This window comes from Oryctolagus cuniculus, chromosome 2, assembly GCF_051225735.1.
Source record: "Oryctolagus cuniculus isolate XC-2025 breed Fujian yellow rabbit chromosome 2, ASM5122573v1, whole genome shotgun sequence".
NCBI classification, from domain to species: Eukaryota; Metazoa; Chordata; class Mammalia; order Lagomorpha; family Leporidae; genus Oryctolagus; species Oryctolagus cuniculus.
In genome coordinates, this window is record NC_142868.1 from 179,193,610 (window position 1) to 179,215,703 (window position 22,094).

A 22,094-nucleotide genomic window follows, 5' to 3' on the forward strand; every position below is an offset into this window, starting at 1 on the left:
AAAGTGTGCCAAAATGTACATTTTAGATTATTTCACTTTGCTATATACATTATACCTCTAGAAAGAATGTTACAGGAAATTTTCATTTTCTTCTTTTTGCTATGATTTCTAAATATTCTCCCCTTTTTCTTGACTATGTTTTTCATAAAGTCTAAAATGAAGGCATGCACATTTTAATAAGAGGGAAAACAATGAAGTTAATATATTCTAAAAACCTAGAGCTGACTCTTCACCTCTAGACTTATTGGCCTGAGCCCCGGACCCAGCTAAAAATAGTTCAAAGACTGCCAGCTGGGAGCTGGGCTATGTTTAGCAGAATCGGGCAGATGAGGGAGTGGAATGGGGTGGAGCCCCGTGCACGCTCTGGGTCTGGTAGGGATGGCTCTCTCAGCAGGCCTTTTAGGTCACACCTGTCATCAATAACTCGGGCTGTTTCCTCCATGGCAGGCCAACAGCAGGTGTATTGGGAAGTGGAGATGAGAGGGAAGGACGAATGTCTGTAGAGAAGCAGCCTGGACACAAAGGCGCTCAGAGTAGCTGGACCCCGGCTAATCGCCGCATGTACCTTCCTTTTCTCTTCACCAGGTGAGACTTTCAGTCTTTACTTTTATAAAAAAGGATTCATTTCCCAACAACTGGGTTTTAAATGTCATTGGCTGCCTTTCGGGAAACCAGGTGCAGACGTATTTAGATCGAAAGGCTGAAAACTTCCCTGAGTGGTTTTCCTGCTGACTCAGCCCAAGGTGGGGAATTAGCTTGTCTTAACTTCTGCATCCTTTACTGTGCCCGTCTAAGAGGTGGGAAGAGCTGGTATAATTATCCACGTCACAGGGGTGCTTTGAGGCTTAATTAATGATCACAAGTCACTTTGAAGTTATTCAGATGAAGAGACAGTTGATAGGAAGGGTGTTCTTCCATGATCCACTTACCGACTCTAGCAAGGTAGGAAGCACCATGTGTGTTGTGTGCTCCACTTCCAGTGTCCTAGCGTGGCACCTACAAGATTGTTCCCATTATCATTGGAAAGGCTGTCACTCAGCCAAATGAGCAGACTGCGCTTCCACATGTTGTTGTTCCTTTTTAAAAGGAAAGTGTAAATAGGAGGTAAGTCGTTAACAGGTGGCAGACGGTGTCTGGAAGAGTGACTGAACAAGTTAGCATGTTGCAGTTGTCAGTAGCTAGAAAACTTTTAGCCCCAAAGTAGGATACAACCCAATTTTTAAGACAGGGCAAAAACGTGCCAAATTCTGAGATCAAAGGTTAGCATCAAGCCAAATGTTGTGGCAGCCATTAGAAATTCCTGAAAACAAATCCATCCTGTTGCGTGAGTTTGGAATGGCTTAGGATATCATCTTTTACATCCAGGAGAAGCAGAAACTTGGAAATATCACCAACAAAAGCAATCTGGGAGATCGCATTAAGACTCTGTCAATGTGTGGCCTCCCTTAAGACAATAACTAATCAATTTGGCTGTGCTTGGTTTAAAAAATCCAATCCATGAACAAACAGGAACGTGGTGGCTTGCACAATGATAATGAAGATGATGATGGTAACAGTGGTAATAAAAATAGCCGGGATGTGTTGAGGACTTAGTAGCACTAGACGCTGTTCTAAGGACTTTACATGTCTTGGCTCATCTGATCCCTGCAATAACTCTGGGCTATAGAACCTGTTATTATCCCTGCTTTACAGACAAAGCCACTGAGGCTTGGAGAATTCAGTAACTAGCTTGTTTGAGGTTATATAGCGTAGCAACTATCAGTAGTTTTTAAAACGTTAGTGTGCATGAAAGTCCTCTAGAAAACTAGCTAAAAATCATACTCCCAGCCCAAGGCCAGAAATTCTGATTCAGGGGCCGGCATTCTGGTGCAAGGGGTTAAGCCTCCACTTGCGACACAGCATCTCATACCAGAGTGGAGGTTTGAGTACCGGCTGCTCCCCTCCCATCCAGCTCCCTGGTAATGCACCTGGGAAAGCAGCAGAAGATGGCACAAGTTGGGTCTCTGTCACCCATGTGGGAGATCTGGATGCAGTTCTAGGCTCCTGCTTCAGCCTGGCTCATTCCCAGCCATTGCAACCATTTGGAGAGTGAAACAATGGATCTCTCTCTCTCTCTCTCTCTCCCTCTCTTCCTCTCTCCCCCATCCCTGCCACTGCCTTTCAAGTAAATAACAAATAAATCTTTTAAAAAAGTGATCAATCTCAAAAAATAAAATGCAAAAGAAATTCTGATTCAGAGGTGTGATATGGGGTCTAGAAAAATCCATTAAAATTGCTGATTTGTTTCGTCCTCTTAAAAGGCAGAATGAGAGAGATAGAGACAGAGAAAGATTGTGCACTGACTCCCTCCACAAATGCCCACAACAGCTGGGGCTTGACCAGGCCAATCTATTTCTTAAATAGATTGTCCTACCAGGAGCCATCTGGATTTCCCTCATGGGTGGTAGGTGCTGCCTCCCCTGTGGGCACCTTAAGCAGCAACTTAACCTGCTACATACACCACAATGACCACCCCAGAAAAATGCATTTTTATTTAATAAATATGCAAAGATCACTCTTTGGGAAATAGTGGTCCAGACCTAGAAAAAGGAAAGGCTGGGGACAAGAACCGGCCAGTATTTCTATAGCACTGGCCTTCTTTGTCCAGCCTGATGGTAGTAGATCTTCTCTGCCCAACTGGGACTGTGTGTCCTTGTGGTAAAAAAAGGCGACTCCAGTGTTCCACTGCTTACTGAAAATAGCCCTCCAAAATTCCCAACTTGATGTGTTCAGCTCCCATATTTAACATTTTAACCTTCTAACTGTATCTTGGTTTCTTAAATAGTTTGTCCTACCAGGAAGAGTACGTGCTGACCAACAGCTGTGCATTTTAGTGTGGTAGCTCTTATGCTCACAGGTAAGGAATACCTGGCATTGTTCCATATTCATCAATCCGTTCTAACTCTGATTAATGTGAATTCATTCCCCGGAGCCAGCTCTCCACTAAATGCACTGAGAACAACAAATATCTGAGTCTGCAAATCTCAGGGCCGTGATGTTTCAAGGCCTGGGTTTTCCCTCCCTTGGTTCACACACATCAGCTAGCTGGAAGTGACATTTGGAGACTCAGAATTCTGACCCCTTGGTCCTTCCAAAAGGGCAAGTTGATCAAGTTTAATAAAATATCATAACAAGTCATTCACCTGCGTCCCACTCTTCCACTAACACACGCGACCTCTGCGATACTGAGCAGCATGGTGATACATTTCTCAATTCCTTGCTCTTTTGCTCTTTTCAAATGCTACTTGTCTGCTTTGGTGTATGGGGTACCTAGTAAATAGAGAAAAACAGAAACTTGAATTTGGTCGAAGACAGCGCCGTAGAGACTGAACTGACACATATTACACACCCACCTTTCCTTATTGTGTATTTTTATTTTTTTAAAGATTTATTTATTTATTTGAAAGAATTACAGAGGGAGAGGGAGAGACAGGGAGAGGGTGGGAGAAGAGAGAGAGAGAGAGAGAGAGAGAGAAGAGAAATCTCCCATCTGCTAGTTCACTCCCCAAATGGCCACAAGAGCCAGGACTGGGCCAGGTTGAAGCTAGGAGCCTGGAATTCCATCCAGGCTCCCACATGGGTCAGGGGCCCAAGCACTTCTGCTGTCTTCCCAGGCATGTTAGCAGGGAGCTGGATTTGAAATGGAGCAGCCGGGACTCAAACCAGTGCTCATATGGGATGCTAGCATCACAGGTGACGGTTTACCTGGTTGTGCTACAATACCAGCCCCCGCCCCCCCCCCCTTATTATACGTATTTTAAGTAAAGCAAAATCCCATGATCTCTTAGGAAATTATCAAAGTACTTGGCATCACCCACGCTTCTGATGGACACATTCTCATGGCTGCTCCTCCCCTTGCCCGCCGCCCTCAAGCCTCCCTTCCCTCCTGGCATGCCCCAGCCTGTTCCTGCTTTGGGCCTTTGTCTCAGCCTGGTTCTAATGCATTCTCTCCCTGCTTCCTGGGACTGGCTCCTTCCTGTCTCTCAGAGCTCCACTAAAACGTCACCCTTCAGAGAGGTTTTAACTGATGGCCCCACCCCATACCGCCTAAAGTAATCACCTTCTGTAAAATTATTCAATTTTATTCTCTGCATAGCCCTTACCAATTGCTGGAATTTTCTTTTTCTTTATTATTATTTTTAATAATCTGTCTCTTGCAATAGAACGCGAGCCCCCGGAGGGTAGGCTCTTATTACATTACATTTACACTTTCTAAAACCGTGCCTTTGGGGAGATGCTCTATACCTGTTTGGGAGTGTGGAGAAAGGAGGGAAGGAAGGAAGAGAGAAAGGGGGCAGGGAGGGAGAGAGGGAGCAATTAAAGAGCGAAAGGAAGAGAGTGGAGAAGCTGTCTCTGACCTGAGGCTGCTGTTGGCGGCATCTGGCTGGGTATGTCTTTGTTTAATAGTACTTTTCTTACTTTTATTTTTGCCCAGCTCCTCTGAAAACAAATCAGAGACCTTAAGGATGTGTTGACTTTAATACATCTGACCATTTAACAGTGGTTTAAGAACACGGACGGGTTACACCGAGAGTCTTTTCTAGATCCTCGTCAGCTTAGCTCAGCCTCACAAGTTATCACAACAGGAAACCCGGAAGCTGCCTACATGCTTCAACTCAGGTAGCTGCACACCGAAGGATCATAGAAACCGTAGCACCAAGGGATGCCGGGCCTTGGCTAGTGCAGGCGTTTGGGGAGTGAAAGGACTCTCTCTCTCTCTGCCCCCATCCCCGCCTTCCAAATAAAGACAAGGAAATCTTACAAACACAAATGGTGTCCCAAGCCTAAAAATTTTTAAAAACAAAACAAAACCAAAAAACAGTAGCACTGAAAGTTTTCTTTCAAAAGAGCTCTCACCTACTTTATTGGCAGTACATGAGGGACAATAGTAAAGTAGCTACCGAAAATCTAAAAATAGGAGATAAAATTGTCTTCTCTCTTTAATTATTTTTACTTTAATTTTATTTGAGAGAGAGAGAGAGAGAGAGACGTAGATAGATCTTCCATCTACGAGTCACTCCTCAAACGCCTGCAACAGCCCAGGCTAAGCCAGGCCAAGTCAGGAACCAAGGACTCCATCTGAGTGGCAGGGGCCCCCAACTCGGGCCCTCATCAGCTGCCTTCTCAGGGTCTGCATCAGCAAGAAGCTGGATCAGAAGCAGAGCCTGGACTCCAACATGGGATGTGGGCATCCCAAGTGGCATCTTAACCACTGTCCCGAGGTTGTCTTCTGTGAATAGGATCGATGAGAGGCACATGTGAGCACGTGCATGCTGGGCCTTGGGTGTGCACACACAGAGGTCAGGATAAACTGAAAGGTCACCAGTGTGCAACCAAAGGCCTTGGGAACTCCTCTAACTCCAGTCAAGGTGCCCTGGGAGTGTTCTCAAATTCACCAAGTAACCTACATGATGGTGGAGGAAAGAGGAGAGGCCAGGGTGTGCTCTGGCTGGACTCACCCGCAAGAACCCACGTGGCCCCGGCAGGTGAGGTAGGAGTGCTCTGGTCCATGGATCAGCAAACTTTCCTGGAAAGGGCCAGATAATGAATACACTAACGCTTTGCAGGCCATACACAGTCTCTATTACGTATGTGTCAACGTCTTCTTGATTTTTTTTTTTTTGACAGGCAGAGTGGACAGTGAGAGAGAGACAGACAGAGAGAAAGGTCTTCCTTTGCCATTGGTTCACCCTCCAATGGCCGCCGCAGCTGGCACACCGCGCTGATCCAGTGGCAGGAGCCAGGTGCTTCTCCTGGTCTCCCATGGGGTGCAGGGCCCAAGCACTTGGGCCATCCTCCACTGCACTCCCTGGCCACAGCAGAGAGCTGGCCTGGAAGAGGGGCAACCGGGACAGAATCCGGCGCCCCGACCGGGACTAGAACCCGGTGTGCTGGCGCCGCAAGGCGGAGGATTAGCCTAGTGAGCCACGGCGCCAGCCCTTCTTGATTTTTAAAACAATCCTTTAACAAAATAAAGTGTTCTTTGCTCCTGGCACAAAAACCAAGAGTTGGCAAGAGTTGGCCTTAGGAGCGTGGCTTACTAACCCTTGTTCTGGTTCGGAACTGGCCATTCATTAAAGGCGGGGGGGAGGGGGGGTTGAGTGGGAAGGGCTGATATAAGATGCATCAACTGGTTTATTCATAAACAAACAAGCAAGTGGTGAGTTTGTAACCTGCCCAAGGAGACACACCGGTCCAGGAGGGGCTAGAGGAGAGCTGCTGTCTCCCAGCACGCCTGGAGAATAAGGATTGTCTAAAACAAAGTCTCAATGGAAGATGAGACTTCCTACAGGAAGCCAAGGAGAGACTGCCCTAGGCCAGAAATGAGCTGAGCTCAGGTAATTGGTGGAAAATACCAAGCCCGGGGGATCCCTGCGACAGTTCTCAAGGGCCTCCAAGCTTCCTGCTTCTCCTTCTGTGGCTTTATAACTGCCTAGATCTGCTGTCTGATTTCTACCGTGTGTCCCAGTGAATGGTGCTTCTCCACGATCCAGACAACACACCCAGATTGCACCTCAGAGCATGGACACTGCTGGACACTGGATCTGCCAGGGCCCAGCTATAGCTGAACACACGTTTTCTTGAGGGGCAAACAAGACTTCCAGAAAGAATTCTATTTTAATCAAATTTCTGGATTTTTTTTTGGAGGGGGAAAGTGTAGCAGACAATCTAAACATCATTTTTATAAGAATTTTTCATTATATGTATTCCATTGTTTGAAATTTAAATCACTTTATATTTTATTTATCTAAATTCAAAATATGCACATGAACAGATTTCTGGAATCGGCTAGAAGGTAATTCAAGATTACAGAGCAGGTGGGGAGTGGGAGACAGAAATGTGAATGGAACCTTGAGCCCAGGTTCTCACTTCCTATGTCCACTATTGCACACTGGGATGGGGGCAGGATTGTGTGGGGGGATACTGTGCAGTTTGAAAAAGCCATCAACTCTCTCATTCCCAACTGAAATTTGCTCATCTACAAGTCATCTCGTTTTGCTTTGAATCTTTGTGAAACATCTTCAGACAAAACAAAACAAAAGACCTTTACAACTCAAGAGAATGGTTCTACCTATTTAGAGTTGCTAGCCCAGGGGCTGTGCTGTACCTTAGAGGGTAAAGCCACTGCCTGCAGAGCTGGCATCCCATATCGGCACCAGTTCCAGTCCTGGCTGCTCCCCTTCTGATCCAGCTCTCTGCTGTGGCCTGGGAAAGCAGCAGAGAATGGCTCAAGTGCTTGGACCCCTGTACCCATGTGGGAGACCCAGATGAAGCTCTTGGCTCCTGGTTTTGGCCTGGCCCAGTCCTGGCCTTTGTGGCTATTTGGGGAGTGAGTCAGCAGGTGGAAGACTGCCCCATCCCCCATCCTTGCCCACCCTCTCTGCCTTGCCCTCTCTGTAACTCTGACTTCCAAATAAAAAAATAAATCTTAAAAAAAAAAAAAGTGGCCAGCAGAAGAGCCGTGGGCAGCAGAGTGATTCTTGAATCAGCAAAGCAGAGCTTGAATGAACCACCATGAGGCTATGGCTGGGACTGAAATCATTCACTAGCAAGAAGCCATCCGAGAAATCATAAGATAGACCTTTTTCTCCCCCCAGATAGATCATTTTTTCCAAAATAGAAGAGAAGAAAGTGTCTCAGAATCATTGTGTTCATGTGAAAGGATCAAGGACAAGTCAATTCTATTAGCGTTTGAATCTGTGCCCAGGAAGTACCTTGAGTAGGTGACAAAGCCATTCTCCACCATGTGAGTAGATGGAAGGGAAGGTTACACCCTGAAAGCATGCCCACTATGACACCCTTCCCCAGTGAAGACAGGGTCAGTGTAGGGTTCTAAGTCGGCGATTAGCAGGGAGAAAACATTAAGAGGTACCCAGAAGAAACAAAGATTTGTTCTGGCATCAACATTATAGAAATGCTGTTGCTGCATTTGGTGTGGCTATTAGACACCTTTTCTGGAACAATGTGAAACCTAGAGCCGTAAAGGACAACTGTATGCCTTTTAGTTTGGAGGGACCCCAGAGAAACTGTTCAGATGGAAAAACTGAATCCCTGCTCTGGACTCAAAACTCATGGACTAGACTGGACCAGGGACCTGGCGTGTGCCTCCCCCGTGGCACAGAGCATAGACTGTGGGGAGCAACCCGGACTGGACTGAGTTACTGGAATTAAGACTTATTCTATGCATCTGCTCTCCCACAATATGGCGCTGGGAGAGGAGGCAACAGCTTCTACCCAGCTGCCTCTCACCAACTTGACAAGCTGCAGGACCTGCTCCTGATTGGAGGAGAGCAGCGTACTCGGCGTGTGGGTAGCAGAGTTGGGATTGGTGGAAGAGGACTATAAAGGAGGAGAGAGATGGCATGCACGAGGAACATCTAGGGGGAACATCTGAAGGAACACCTGTGCAGCCCCCGAGAGAGCCGGCCGGCGGTGTGCCGCTCCCCCGCGGAAGTGGGGAAAGTGGCCAGGGGGAACCGCCCTTCCACGGAGGTGGAAGGGACGGTAGCCAACCCGGGAAGGACCAGCAGCCAACCCGGGAAGGACCAGCAGCCAACCCGGGAAGAACCAGCAGCAAACCCAGGAGGGCCGAGCAGACGAAAGAACAACACAGGGTCCTGTGTCGTTCCTCCACGAAGAGGAGGAGTGACATAATGGTGCCGTGACTCGGATATGAAGCCTAGGCAGGGTTTAGTGTCGTTCCTCCACGAAGAGGGGGAGCGACAATAGACAGCAAGGATACCATTCCTGCCGTCTGGATCCTCTACCCTAGGCCGCTTGACCCCAGAGGCTGTGATTTTCAAAAAGATTTATTTATTTGTTTGAAAGACAGAGTCACACATACAAAGACAGAGAGACAGAAGGGGAGGGGGGAGATAGAGAGATCTACTATCTGTTGGTTTCCTCTGCACATGGCCCTAACAGCCTGGTCTAAGCCAGACCCAGTCCTGTAGTTTGGAACTCCATTTGGATCTCACACATGGGAGGCAGGGGCCATCACCCACTGCCTCCCCAGGAACATTAGCAGGAAGCTGGATTGCAAGCAGAGCAGTTAGGACTGGAACAGCTGTTCCAATACAGGATGCTGGCGTTGCCAGCAGTGGCTTACCCTGAGGGGCCACAACAGTCCAGGGACTGTCATTTTTATCTTTCACATCCTAACTTCCAGTACAGCGTCTGGCACTTAGTAAGTGTTCGATAATGTTTGTTCTATCGATCGGAAGAACCAAGAATGCACATCTTAGGGGATTTGGAAAAATATTTCAGAGGAAAAAACTCGTATTTCCCAGGGCAAAACTGCCCAGAGAGCGAAAGTGAGCGTGAGCTCTGTGCTTCTTCCTTGGGGCAGATTCCCCAAGTCACAGGTAAGCATGCGGCAGGCTGCCCCCAGCTATCACGCCCACCTTGTCATTACCAACATTGGAGAATTCGAATGAGTTCATTCATAATTAAGTTCCCCTGTTTAATTAACCAGAATAATGGAGAGAAAATGACTTTCATTCAAGTGTTTCAGCAGTGTTTTACTTTTGAAGTGTGAAGTATTAAGGGTAGATAAAAACAGCATCTTGTTTGAAGTTGAAAGTACAGATTATCTCATCATGGAAAAAGATTAAATGTAATTCTATTTACGTTATGATTATAATAGTTCATCAGATTTAGGAACTGTTGGGAAACAATCATATCTTTTCTAAATCTAAGTTATTTGATTCTTTGCCTTGGAAAGACAAAAGATGCTGTGAACCCTTCATTGCAATTGAACTGTGCGTTGCATGTTTATAAATCAGCCACAGGACAAAGAGAAGTGATGGGGAATTAAATGTTACAGTCCATTAAGAAATATTTTATTTCAGCATGACATGAATATCTTTGTGGTTTTCCATTTTCTTTTTAAAACCAAGTAACCCTATGACATTTCCAAGTGAAATAACTATACACAACATCTTTATACAGAGGCAAGGATCATTTTTTTTAGAACAAGTACACACACAGCACGTTATTCATGGGCCTCTGACCTTTGTCATTTCGTTTCATATTCTGAAAATGTTTGCTTCTAAATGTAGTCAGGGAAATGAGGTAATGTCAAGACTGCTTTATCGGCCAGCCATTATAGTAGAGTGTACCTAGAATACTGTTCAAATGTGGGTGTTGAAAAATATGTATTGTTTGTGTGCTTTGGCACATGGAAGGTTTGCTAGAAGCCAAGTGATTTATCAGAGAGATCCCCATCCGAGGGCCTGAAAAATTGTGATGTAAAGCACAGTGCCTGGTGGAGTCAAGGAGAGGAACACACCCAACTGGAGAGGGTTCAAGGACCAGAGGCTGCTGCACACTGAAGGTGCTGGCCGAAGTTCCCTGTTGCCTCTCCTCTCCCAGCGCCTCCAGAGACCATAATGTGGCTGGCTCCGCACAGGAGTTTAAACAAGATACAAGACGTAAAGTTGAAGGGGCCAGCGTTGTGGCACAGTGCTTCGTTTGCATCCTGGTTGCTCCTCTTCTGATCCAGCTCCCTGCATAATGTACCTGAGAATCAACAGAAGATGACCCAAGTCCTTGGCCGCCTGCTTCCAGGAGACCTGGATGGAATTCTTGGCTCCTGGCTTTGGCTTGGCCCAGCCGTGGTTGACATTGTGGCCTTTAGGGGAGTGAATCAGTAGATGGAAGACTTCTGTCTGTTTCTCCATCTCCCTCTCTGTAACTCTGCCTTTTAAATAAATAATCTTCAAAACAAAATGTAAAGTACTATAATCTCTTTTTCTAAAATGAGAATATGTTCAGCGCTGTGGTGTAGCAGGTGAAGCCACTGCCTGCAGTGCCGGCATCCCACAACGGCACTGGTTCAAGTCCCGGCTGCTCCACTTCCCATCCAGCTCTCTGCTATGGCCTGGGAAAGCAGTAGAAGATGAACCAAATCATTGGGCCCCTGCACCCGCCTGGGAGACTTGGAAGAAACTCCTGGCTCCTGGCTTCGGATCAGCACAGCTCCGGTCGTTGTGGCTATCTGGGGAGTGAACCAGCAGATGGAAGACCTTTCTCTCTCTCTCTCTCTCTCTCTCTCTCTCTCTCCACACCTCTGCCTCTCTGTAGCTCTGCCTTCAAATAAATAAAGAAATCTTTAAAAATAACTAAAATAAAATAAAAACTGACATTTAAAAAATAAAGTGAAAATAAGCACAAAAACAAAAGCAAAATGCCTCACTACACAGTGAGCCCAAAGCTCCTGCTGTGGTTGATGTGTGGCTCGTGGGTGGGTGCTGGAGGCCCCTCAGGGGAGCCTAGAGGTAGGTAGACCAGAGTCCCGGTGCCTCTGTGCTAGTATGACCATCGCTGCCCAGGTCAGAGCCACATGTGCATAGCGCAGGTGCCCAGCCAAGCGACCACTTGGCACTGACGCTGACGCCTGTTGCCAAGCGCAGCTCCCTGGCCGGGGCTGGTTCTCTAAGAGGAAAGGGCGCCTTTTTGTGTTTTGCCTGCTTTGAGGGAATGTCAGCTAGCACTGAGTGGCAGGAACTAGCAAGGCCCAGGCCCAAGGCTGTGATGTTCCGGGGAAGGCTTCTGACCCCATGTCTACCCCACTTCTGGGCCTCGTGTCCCAGGGGCTGGCCATTCTCCCGGCAGCGTGAGTGTCCCTGAGATCAGGGTGAGGTGCAGCGTCACCTCCGTGGTCAGGTCCCCGGGGGACTTCACTTGGGCGGAGGGAGGAGAGTGGCCGCCTCGGTCTCAGTGGGAGGTCTTGGCCAGGGGTCCCTTTCCTGCCTTGGTCTGCAGAACTCAGACGCAGACCGAGCTTATTCCTGGACTTCCTCCCCCTCTGTTCAAGGAAATGAACCTGACACAGCTCCATTCTAAGACTTGGGGGCTGGATTCATTTTCCCTCTTAGGTGAATTTGGATATTTTTAAATTTGAGAGGGAGAGAGGAGAGAGAGAGAGAGAGAGAGATCTTTCATTTGCTGGTTCTCTCCCGGAAGAAGCTCCTGGCTCCTGGCTTTGGATCAGCACAGCTCCAGCCATTGCAGCCAATTGGGGAGTGACCCAGCAGGTGGAGGACCTCTCTCTCTCTCTCTCTTTCTATCTCTCTCTCTCTCTGTGTAACTCTCTGACTTTCAAGTAAATAAAATAAATCTTTAAAAAAAATGGGATTGCAATCATTTAATTAATATAAATATATTTCAAAAGACAATCAAATATGCATAAAGTTACATTTAAAAGTTCACCTTAGGGATAGGTACTTGATACAACTGTTAAGATCCTACTTGTAATGCTCTAATCCCATATCAGAGTGTGCAGTTTAAGCTCTGCTTCTGACCCAGCTTTCTGCTAACGTGAACCCTGGGAGGCAGGAGGTGATGGCTCAAGTAGCTGGGTCCCCACCACCCATGTGGGAGACCTGGATTCAGTTCCTGGCTCCTGGCTTTGACCTGGTCCAGGCTGGCTATTTCCGGCATTTGGGGACTGAAGAATCAGTGGTGTCTCATTCTATGTGTACATTTACATATTTATTTTGAAAGCACAATAGGCCTCTTATCCTTAGAGGGGATTCATTCCAAGACCCCCAGTGGAAATCTAAAACCTTGGATAGTACAGAACCTTATATATACTGTTTTTTTTTCTATGCATACATACATACATACTTATGCTAAGGTTTAATTTGTAAATTAGGTGAAGAGATGAGCAATAACTAATAATAAAATAGAATTATTATGCGGCTCACTAGGCTAATCCTCCGCCTTGCGGCGCCGGCACACCGGGTTCTAGTCCCGGTAGGGGCACCGGATTCTGTCCCGGTTGCCCCTCTTCCAGGCCAGCCCTCTGCTGTGGCCAGGGAGTGCAGTGGAGGATGGCCCAGGTGCTTGGGCCCTGCACCCCATGGGAGACCAGGAAAAGCACCTGGCTCCTGGCTCCTGCCATCGGATCAGCGCGGTGCGCCGGCCGCAGCGCACCGGCCGCGGCGGCCATTGGAGGGTGAACCAACGGCAAAAGGAAGACCTTTCTCTCTGTCTCTCTCTCTCACTGTCCACCCTGCCTGTCAAAAAAAAAAAATAGAATTATTATAATAATATACATAATAAACTCCATCCACAACTTATCACTTGTTTATCTCTGGAACTTCCTATGTAATGTTTTTGGACCACAGAAAGTGAAAGCGCAAACAAGGTGGACTACTGCACTAAGAATCATTTGCTGTTGCAAAATCTCTCCAGTCACCACCGAGAAGGCCATCAAATTCCCAAGCACCTCCAGGACTGTGATTTGGAACACACCAAGAAGCAGTAACTCCTGGCTAACGATTCTTTGTTATGCAAGAATCTATTACATTCATACCCTCTGAGAGGAAGGTTTTGCCAACTTGTCTTTTCTTACCTAAGAGCTTTCACCCATAAATTCCTCCCTGGTTTTTCTTTCTTTTGAAATTTTTTTTATTTTATTTGAAGGGCAGAGAGAGAGGGAGAGAGACAGGCAGAGAGAAAAGTAGAGATCTGTCATCCTCCAGTTCACTCCCCAGATGCCTGTAACGGCCAGGGTTTGGCCAAGCTGGCACCAGGAGCTCAGTCTGGATCTCCCACGTCGGTGGCAGGGACTCAAGTTCTTGGGTTATCACCTATTTTTTTTTTAAAGATTTACTTTATTTATTTGAAAGGCAGAGTTACAGAGAGAGAAGGAGAGACAGAAAAATCTTCCATCCCCTGGTTTACTACCCGAATGGCCCCAACAGCCAGGGCTGGGCCAGGCTAAAGCCAGGAGCCAGGAGCTTTTTCCAGGTCTCCCACGTGGGTGAAGGGGACCCAGCACTTGGGCCATCCTCTGCTGCTTTCCCAGATGCATTAGCAGGGAGCTGAATGGGAAGTGGAGCCCATATGAGATGCCAGCCCTGCAGGTGGAGGCTTTACCTGCTGTGCCACAGCACTGGCCCCAGGGCATCACCTGTTGCTTCCCAGGCTGCACATTAGCTGGAAGCTTGAACCCAGGCACTCTGATTCGGAATGCGGGAATTCCAAGCGGCATTTAGACCGTTACAGCAAGTGCCTACCCCAGCAATTTTTATTTTTCACAGTGGCAACACTATTCAACCTTCTTTCATTCTGTAGACACAGCTCAAGCGAGGCAGAATGTTTCTGGGAATCCTGGGTGGTGTTGCCTCCAGAGGAGCTGCTTGAGGTCATGACCTTCCCTGTCAGAATACAGGAGTAGACATTTACATGGAAGAGATGCCGCTCTAATGAGCACATTACAAGTCACGCTGAAATCTCAATGCTCATTTCGCCCTTGGAGAAGTTCTTTTCTTTTTCCTTCTCCCCTTCCTTCACGCTCTCATTCCCCACCCTACTCTACCCAGAAGTCAATTGCTGCCAGAACTAACTCTCTCTCTCTCTCTCTCTGATAACAGCCTTATTAGGATGTAACTCATTCACGGTACATCGCACCCCTTTCAGGCGTGTGTGTCAACAGTATTTGGTGTGTTCACAGAGTCTACAACCATCACCACAGCCAACTTTAGAATCTTTCCATCGGCCCCAAAGGGAGCCCTGGGGCCATGCGTGGTCACTTCCATTTCCTCTCCACGCCCCAGTCCACCTTAGACGACCACTCTCTGCTGCTATAAATGTCTCTATTCTGGATACTTCATATAATTGACACCACCCAATGTGGGCTTTTTTGTAACTGGCTTCTCTTACTTGCAACATTGTGGTAGCCTTTTCGCTGTTGAATAATATCCCATTGTGTAGCTATACCACATTTGTGTATCCATCTAAAAGCCAATAGATATTCAAATTGTGTCCTTTTTATTGCCTGTTCTGAATAATGCCTGTTGTGACCCTTCTCATGCATGCTTTTATGTGGACACATTTTTGCTTTTCTTGGTAGATTCCTAGGCTGAGTCTATGGGACCTCGACGTTTAACCTTTTGAGGGACTGCCAATCTGTTTTCCCATGCAGCTGCACCATTTTATACCCCTGCCAGCAGCTCTTGTGGGTTCTGATGGCTCCACATCCTCACCGACACTTGTGAACACTGTCTTTTTCATCAGTGGATGGGAAGAGGTATCTCCTTGGGGTTTTGATTTGCGTTTCCCTAATGGCTAATGCCAATAGATCTTCTTCAACTGGCTTTTGCAGAGGGGGAGAAAGAACAAAGATGTCTGTGCACATCCCCCTTGAGTGCTGTGTGCACAGTATTTAGAGAAAGACCAGGAGGGGTCGCGCTCTGGACAGGAGCCTGCTTTATAACACAGCGCACCTGCACAGCTTGGTGCTCACTCCTACTTGTCAAAAAATTCTGACCATTAGTGAGATTTTTATTTTAATCTGAAATGTACAGCCACTAGATTAAGCTTTGCAAAGCTCTCCCCTCACCCCGCTGCTCCACAGGCCTGAACTCACCTGTATATTTTTAAAGACAAGCTTTGGTAGTGTACACACTTGCTGCCTTTCCCCTTTCCCTTCTGAGGCGGTGAAAACAGCCTGCAGCTGGTACGCAGTCCTGGACTCCCCGACCAGGCTGCGCTAACTTGGCGGGGGTTCTCCAGGAGGGCGCAGCCCAAAATCCAGGCAGAGGGGACACAGGTAACTTAAGGAAACATGTTCGGAAATCACCTGACCTGGTTTGTTTTGAAGCTGCGCATCCTTTTAAAGAGGGTTTGTGGTTGTGTGTGTGATGACAGGGAACACATGCTCAGATGTGAAGAATGAGGTCTATCAGAGCAGGGGCTCTGCATTCCTGCTTGGTATCCCGCACAAAGACACACACAGCTCATTTCCCTCAACCTGACACGCTCTGCAAAAGCCACCTGTTCTTGCAGCCTATGTAGGGTTGCCTGTGTGTGCCTGTCTGGGTGTCAGCACCAGTCTGTCCATCGCCCCGTCTTCCACGAACTTGGTCTTCTGCCTCTGACTCACCCTGTCTCAAACCTCTAACCAAAGAGGATTCTGTCCAGTGTTTTTTCAGACTCTGGAATCCCCGCTGACCTCCTCTCTGTTCTCTCAAACCGTCCTCCTACATCGAGAAGAATCTCTCTCTTACTGTGGACAAAGTGCCTTTTACCCTAAGTTTGTTTCTCTTATTTCGTATTTCTGACTCTCCATTCCTCCTCATCCAAACTAATGGTTTCCCCTCGAAGATCCCACTCCCCTTTCCTACCTGCTGTTCCCCCAAGCCCTTGGCACTGGTCTAGGTGCCGTCTAGGTGGGATGCTCTTGCAGCCACGTGCCCCTGGGCTCCCTCCCTTTCGGTTCTCAGATTTCAGCTGGGGTGACCTGCCCCGATGGCCGTTGACCAGAGCTCCGTGGCAGTGGGGGTTTCTGTGTGCTTTGCTCATGTAGCATTCCCAGCACTAGAACCACGCCAGGCCGTTGCTTGCTGCGTGATCCCGTAAAGCTGCTCTGTAGAAAGTACCTGGCTGCCTCATGGCTGCCGTTTTGTGTTGGACAAGAAACGCCCTGGGGGATGAGCAAGAAAGGAGGAGCAGATGAGAGAAGGGGAAAGAGCTCCTTGCAGAGCAGGGGTGGAGTTAGACAGAGGGAAAGAGACTAGGGACAAGGTTTAAGGCCCGTTCTGCACTTCCCCTGATGTGACGAGAGCAAAACCCGGCTTCACTTGAAGCACATTCCCAAAGAAACCAGAAAAGCGGACAATTCTTCCCCATCCCGCCATCCCTCCAGCACCCCACTCCCCTACCCCCAGCTTCCGGTTTTCATCAGCAAAAGAAACAAGGGTTGGGTCAGAGTCCAGACTCACCACGTGTTAGACAGTCACCTGGTTATGTTAGTGTAAATGAGATCGAGATTCAGGGGACACGATTGTGTCTGAAAGCAGAATAGCAAGCCCTTCGCCACCGCACTGTTTGCTTAGACTTTCTGGCTAAGCTGTTCCATTCGCAAGTGAGTGAGTGACCTGTCGTGGTAGCAACGGACATCCCCAGCGCAGGTGCCCATTGAGCAACCATGCTTGGTTTCCTTTGCCAAACTGGATCTTCTGCTCCCTTTGCCAACGGCAAGCACATGTGTTGGGTCACAGCCCTGCTGCGAATGAGTTTCCACACTTGTTTTTTTCTCCTTTTTTACCCCCTGTCCATTCCACATAACAAATCAGATTGTAATTATGAAACTGAGGGACTCGGGCAGCTTGCATGCCTGCCGAGGCTGAGCAATGCTGCTGGTATTGTTTCGATTGCTTGGTGACAGCCAGAGGGTGCTTGTCACATGACTGTTGGGAATGTGCAATCCACAGAGGTGAAAATGACATCACCAGAGTGCCTTACACTGGAATTTAGCAAATCTGCGATGCGGGATTTGCAAGGGAAAGCAAGCTATCAGCTTTTTTTATTTTTTAATTCCTTCCATCCCCCATGTGATCAGTGATATTTTTCTAGTGGTGTTTGTTTTATGCTGAAGAGGAAGCTCATCCGGTTCTACTATCTGATACCTCCGAAGTTGCAGAGACACAGTGTTACCACTGAGAATGTTTTCCTTTTTCTTCTCCATATCATTGAATGGGTGTGACCTCTGATGGTGTGAAGCCTCTCTCACTGCTCTGGCCTTGGGTGTGGGACTTTCTCTGTCTGGCACAACCTTCTTGCTGGTCCTCTCCCTTCTGCCCCATTGGTCTGAGGAATGCCACTCATTCATTAAGACAGTCTCTCCTGTGGCACCGGCATCCCATATGGGTGCGTGTTTGAGTCCCATCTGCTCCGCTTCCGATCCAGCTCTCTGCTATAGCCTGGGAAAGCTGGAGAAGATGGTCCAAGTTCTTGGGCCCCTGCACCTATGTGGGAGACCCAGAAGAAGCTCCTGTTTCCTGGCTTTGGATTGGCCCAGCTCCAGCCATTGAGGCCATTTGGGGAGTGAACCAGTGGATAGAAGACCTTTCTCTCTGTCTCTGCCTCTCTCTGTAACTCTGCCTCTCAAACAAATAAATAAAAATCTTAAAAAAAAAGGCCACTTCAAATCGACGTCTCCTAAGTGAGTTTTCTTTTACCTCTCACTATCCTGACTCAGCGAGTCCTTCCTCTCTTCCCTGGCCCTGTCTTGTACAGCCCACTATGGTTCCCTTTATCGCACTATGTGTCCATTATTCTCGTAGTGCAGTTTCACAAGGGCAGAGACCATGTCTCCATGTCCTCGTTTCCCCAGCGTTTGGTGCAGTCTTGGCAGTTATGAAGCCCTCAGCACGGGCTGCTGCCTTTTCCCCTTCCTCCCTCAATGATTTTTCTTCATCGCCATGTATGTTTTCAATTTGAAGCATGATGAAGGTTTTATCAATTATTATATACTTTGAAGATATTTTATTAAGTATGAATAAATTTAGAGTTCTTATATCAGTGATACATTAAAACTTTTATTAAAAATAACATTAAAATATGGTGATTTACTTTACCCTCAATAATGATTTTTTTAACTAATTTGATGTTAATAATAGCTAGATTAGCTGTTTTGAGGTATGTATCAGCTTTTTTTTAATACTTCTATCTTCTGTCATCCTGGATCCTTATAGTTTTGCAAGCTTCTTAAAAAATAGAAATCTGGGTTTCTAATATTGTTGTATCCAATACTTTTGCATTTTAATCCATTTATATTTATTGTGATTACCGATATTTGGATTTATTGCTATACTCTCCTTTTGTGCATTGTATCTGTACTGGTTTTTTTTTCTGTGCTTCTTTCTCTCCCATTTTTTTTTTTTTTAATGTTGGAACAAACTTGAACTTTGTGGTTCTTCCTTTTCCATAAACAAGTTTAACTTGCTGCTGATAATGGGAGGACTGGTCTGGCAAGTTTCTGTCTTCTTGTTTCTTAAAGTTTCTTCTTTTAACTCAGAAAATGAGAAGATTTCAAAGGATATTTACAACCATGCATCACGTCATCAAGAAAGAATAATAATAAAGAAGAGACTCAGGCAAGAATTTATTTCTTAGCATTTCTCACTGGGGACTAAGGCAGTTTAACAGCCAAGTCACTGGTTCTCAAAGCCATGAGTCACCATGTTGGGCAACGCTGGCTATAGAAAGATGGCAGCTGTGTAATGTGTCTGCTCCCAGGGCCAGGACGGCACCCGAGGGAAGGCCCTGGGGGCTCCTTGTCGTGTGACTTCACGAGGAAGCAATGCACCCGTGACTCGCCTCCTGTTCCCTCAGCAGCAAAGCCTTTATTCATTCAGCCAGCCGTGACGGGGTGTGGCCTTCTCTTGGCCAGAGGTGGACCACAAATGCAAAAGGCGCCGTTAAACAGTGTGACACTGCCTGGCGATCCAGAATACACTTTAAGTTGTTACTTAAATAAATGCCTAATTTTAACTTTCTCACGGAATACTGCTTTGTGGTCTCTTTTTTGGATTCTCCTTTTTCTCCTATGGAAAAACAAGAATATCACAGCAGTGACCAACTTGGAATCGGGTTTCAAATAGCCTGGCTTTGGAATCTTGATGATGCCGTGTGTGATCTAGGGCAAGCTACTAATCAAGCCAAACCTCTAAGTGGGACTGAATCTACACATGGCATTGCCACGAGAATCTAATACATTGGGACATATAAGCCTGTGGCCTAAGCTTAGTACTCAAAAAGCAAACACAGTGCAGTGGCTGGTCTAATTTTTCTTTTTTATGAATTAGAAGCTTCTTGAAGTGATCCTTCTGACACCCCTCCTCCCCTTCAACATATACCCTTGGCATAGTAGTAGGCAGAGAAAAAAGATCTCGAGACAGGATGGGGACTGGCTGAAGGCTGATCTCTTTGCTTCAGGGATTTAACAGCTGAATATAGTGGAAATCCCTTCATACTTTATATCCTCAAGTGTGATGTCCGGAGCCAGTAGATGCCAGGGTTGCAGGCAAACTTGCTTCAGCAGGCACGACCCCTTTGATGGGGCTGGCTCAGCCCTACACTCTCAAGTCCTGACCTCTGCAAACCCAGTTAGAAGGTGTCAGGTGCCAGAGTGCTGCTAACGTCATGTTTGAGAACCCTTCCTTCCCAGGCTAGGGCAATCATGTCCTGGCGTGCTGACCTGGAATTGGGGGTGCATTTTCCCATGTGAAGGTGAAGATTTGTAGGTGGTATGTACCTCTGGAGCCAGCACTGTTCCCAGTAGGTAAAAGAGGGCTTTAGGACCCAGCATGTGATCCTAACTTCTTTCAATAACATGTTTCTTCATGTGAAACGTGTTCTCAGTTCCAAATAATTGATTTGCAAGTAAGATGTTGAAACATAAGCCATTAGGAACATGGAGCTATACTTCTTCATGTCTGCAGTGCGGCAAGCAGGAGGGAGATTCTGCAGATCCCCCCAGAACTGTAGCAATGGGCAGAGGTTTGCTGCAGCAAGGTGAGGCCATCACTTAGGATGTCCACTTTAACCAAGTGCCCGGGGTCGCGTCCCAGCTCCACTTTCGATCCAGCTTCCTGCTAATGGGCACCCTGAGGGGCAGCAGGTGATGGTTCAAGTACTTGGGTCCCTGCCACCCCTATGGGAGACCCGGATGAGTTCCTGGAGACAGGCTTCAGACTGGCCCAGACTTGGCTGTTGCAGGCGTTTGGGGAGTATATCATCAGATGGAAGACCTCTCTCTGTCTCTTTGTCTTTCTGCCTTTCAAGTAAAACTTAAAAAGAAAGAAAAAACAATAGGAACATGTGGGTACTGTACATTTTTCTAACCCAGAGGTTAGCCAGGGCAACAGAACAGCTGTTTGTGGCAAAGAACAATACTGGCTCCTTAGTGATCACCAAAGATAGGGACATTGAGTTAGATTCCATCCCATGGCCACCCCTGTGTCTTTATCTGGGTGCCTCTTTATCCCTGGGCAGGGAGGGGGGAGTTCTCCTGGGAGGAGAGAAGGCCACGTTACTGCCCAGGCTAACTGAGTGCTGACCAGAGGGGGCTTGTGTGCCCATACTCCCTTCCCCTGAGACAGCCTGGCAGTGAGCAGCCCCCAAACTCTCTGCCAGATCCCTCTCCCACTCCCTTCCTTCTCCTCTCTTCACTGCCCAGACATGGGCTCTCCCATCTGTCCATTAACATGGGGGTGCTGAGTCTAAACTGTTACCTAGGCTCTGTGAGAGAACAGGAAAGAAAAGCTCCAAATCTTCACTCTCCAGAAATTTATAAACTAGGTCGGAAAGTGAGTATCTGTTTATGGGATTCGAGTCGGCCAACTCTAACCTAAATCTACCATTTCTTAACTTATAGTCTTGAAGTCTCAGTGCTTCCATCTGTAAAATGGGACTGAGGAAAGCAACTGTCTCATAGGTCTGTCAAGCGGATTGTGCCGCAAGATTCTCAGCACTGCCTGCACATGGGAAGTGCTCGATGAATGCTAGCGACCGTTACTATCATTATGCAGGAGGCCTGAGAGGGGAAATCCACTGGTCTGGGCTGCGTGCGAGCCAAATAACACTTCCCCCAACACTCTCCTTAGTCTTTTTTATTATTTTTTTACAGGCAGAGTAGGCAGTGAGAGAGAGAGACAGAGAGAAAGGTCTTCCTTTGCCGTTGGTTCACCCTCCAATGGCCGCCATGGTCGGAGCACCGCGCTGGTCCGATGGCAGGAGCCAGGTACTTATCCTGGTCTCCCATGGGGTGCAGGGCCCAAGCACTTGGGCCATCCTCCACTGCACTCCCGGGCCATAGCAGAGAGCTGGCCTGGAAGAGGGGCAACCGGGACAGAATCTGGTGCCCCGACCGGGACTAGAACCCCGTGTGCCGGCGCCGCTAGGTGGAGGATTAGCCTAGTGAGCCGCGGGTGCTGGCCTCCTTAGTCTTTTTGACCTGGGAGAGGGAGCACTGCGCTCTGGGTCACAGAAACATACAGTAACACACTGGTGTGAGAAGGGCTTCGGGGATGCATTAGGGGCTGGCGAAGGCAGTCTGCCTGTCTGGGCTCACATCTACCCTGCACGTCTGGTTGGGTTTGTAAGCCAAATGATTGAAACTCCTTCTGTGTTGAAGAATTTATCAGTTAGGTGGGGATTCAAGACATACACATGAGATGTAGTCTTCACAAAATAAAGCAGTTTATTAATCCACTAGAATAAAAATGATATGTAAAAACTTCATATACCTATGGTAAATG

General features: G+C 47.4%; 1 long non-coding RNA gene across 2 annotated transcripts; it reads left to right on the forward strand.

Moving 5' to 3' along the window:
• Positions 1-314: 314 nt before the first annotated feature.
• Positions 315-19,339, forward strand: LOC138848645 (uncharacterized). Of its 2 annotated transcripts, none has more exons than XR_011386723.2 (3): positions 315-585; positions 2,825-2,896; positions 18,851-19,339. It is a non-coding gene; the product is annotated as an uncharacterized LOC138848645 (long non-coding RNA). The 2 variants fall into 2 exon arrangements; XR_016229517.1 differs by lacking the exon at positions 18,851-19,339 and adding an exon at positions 10,908-11,179.
• The last annotated feature ends 2,755 nt before the right edge of the window (positions 19,340-22,094 follow it).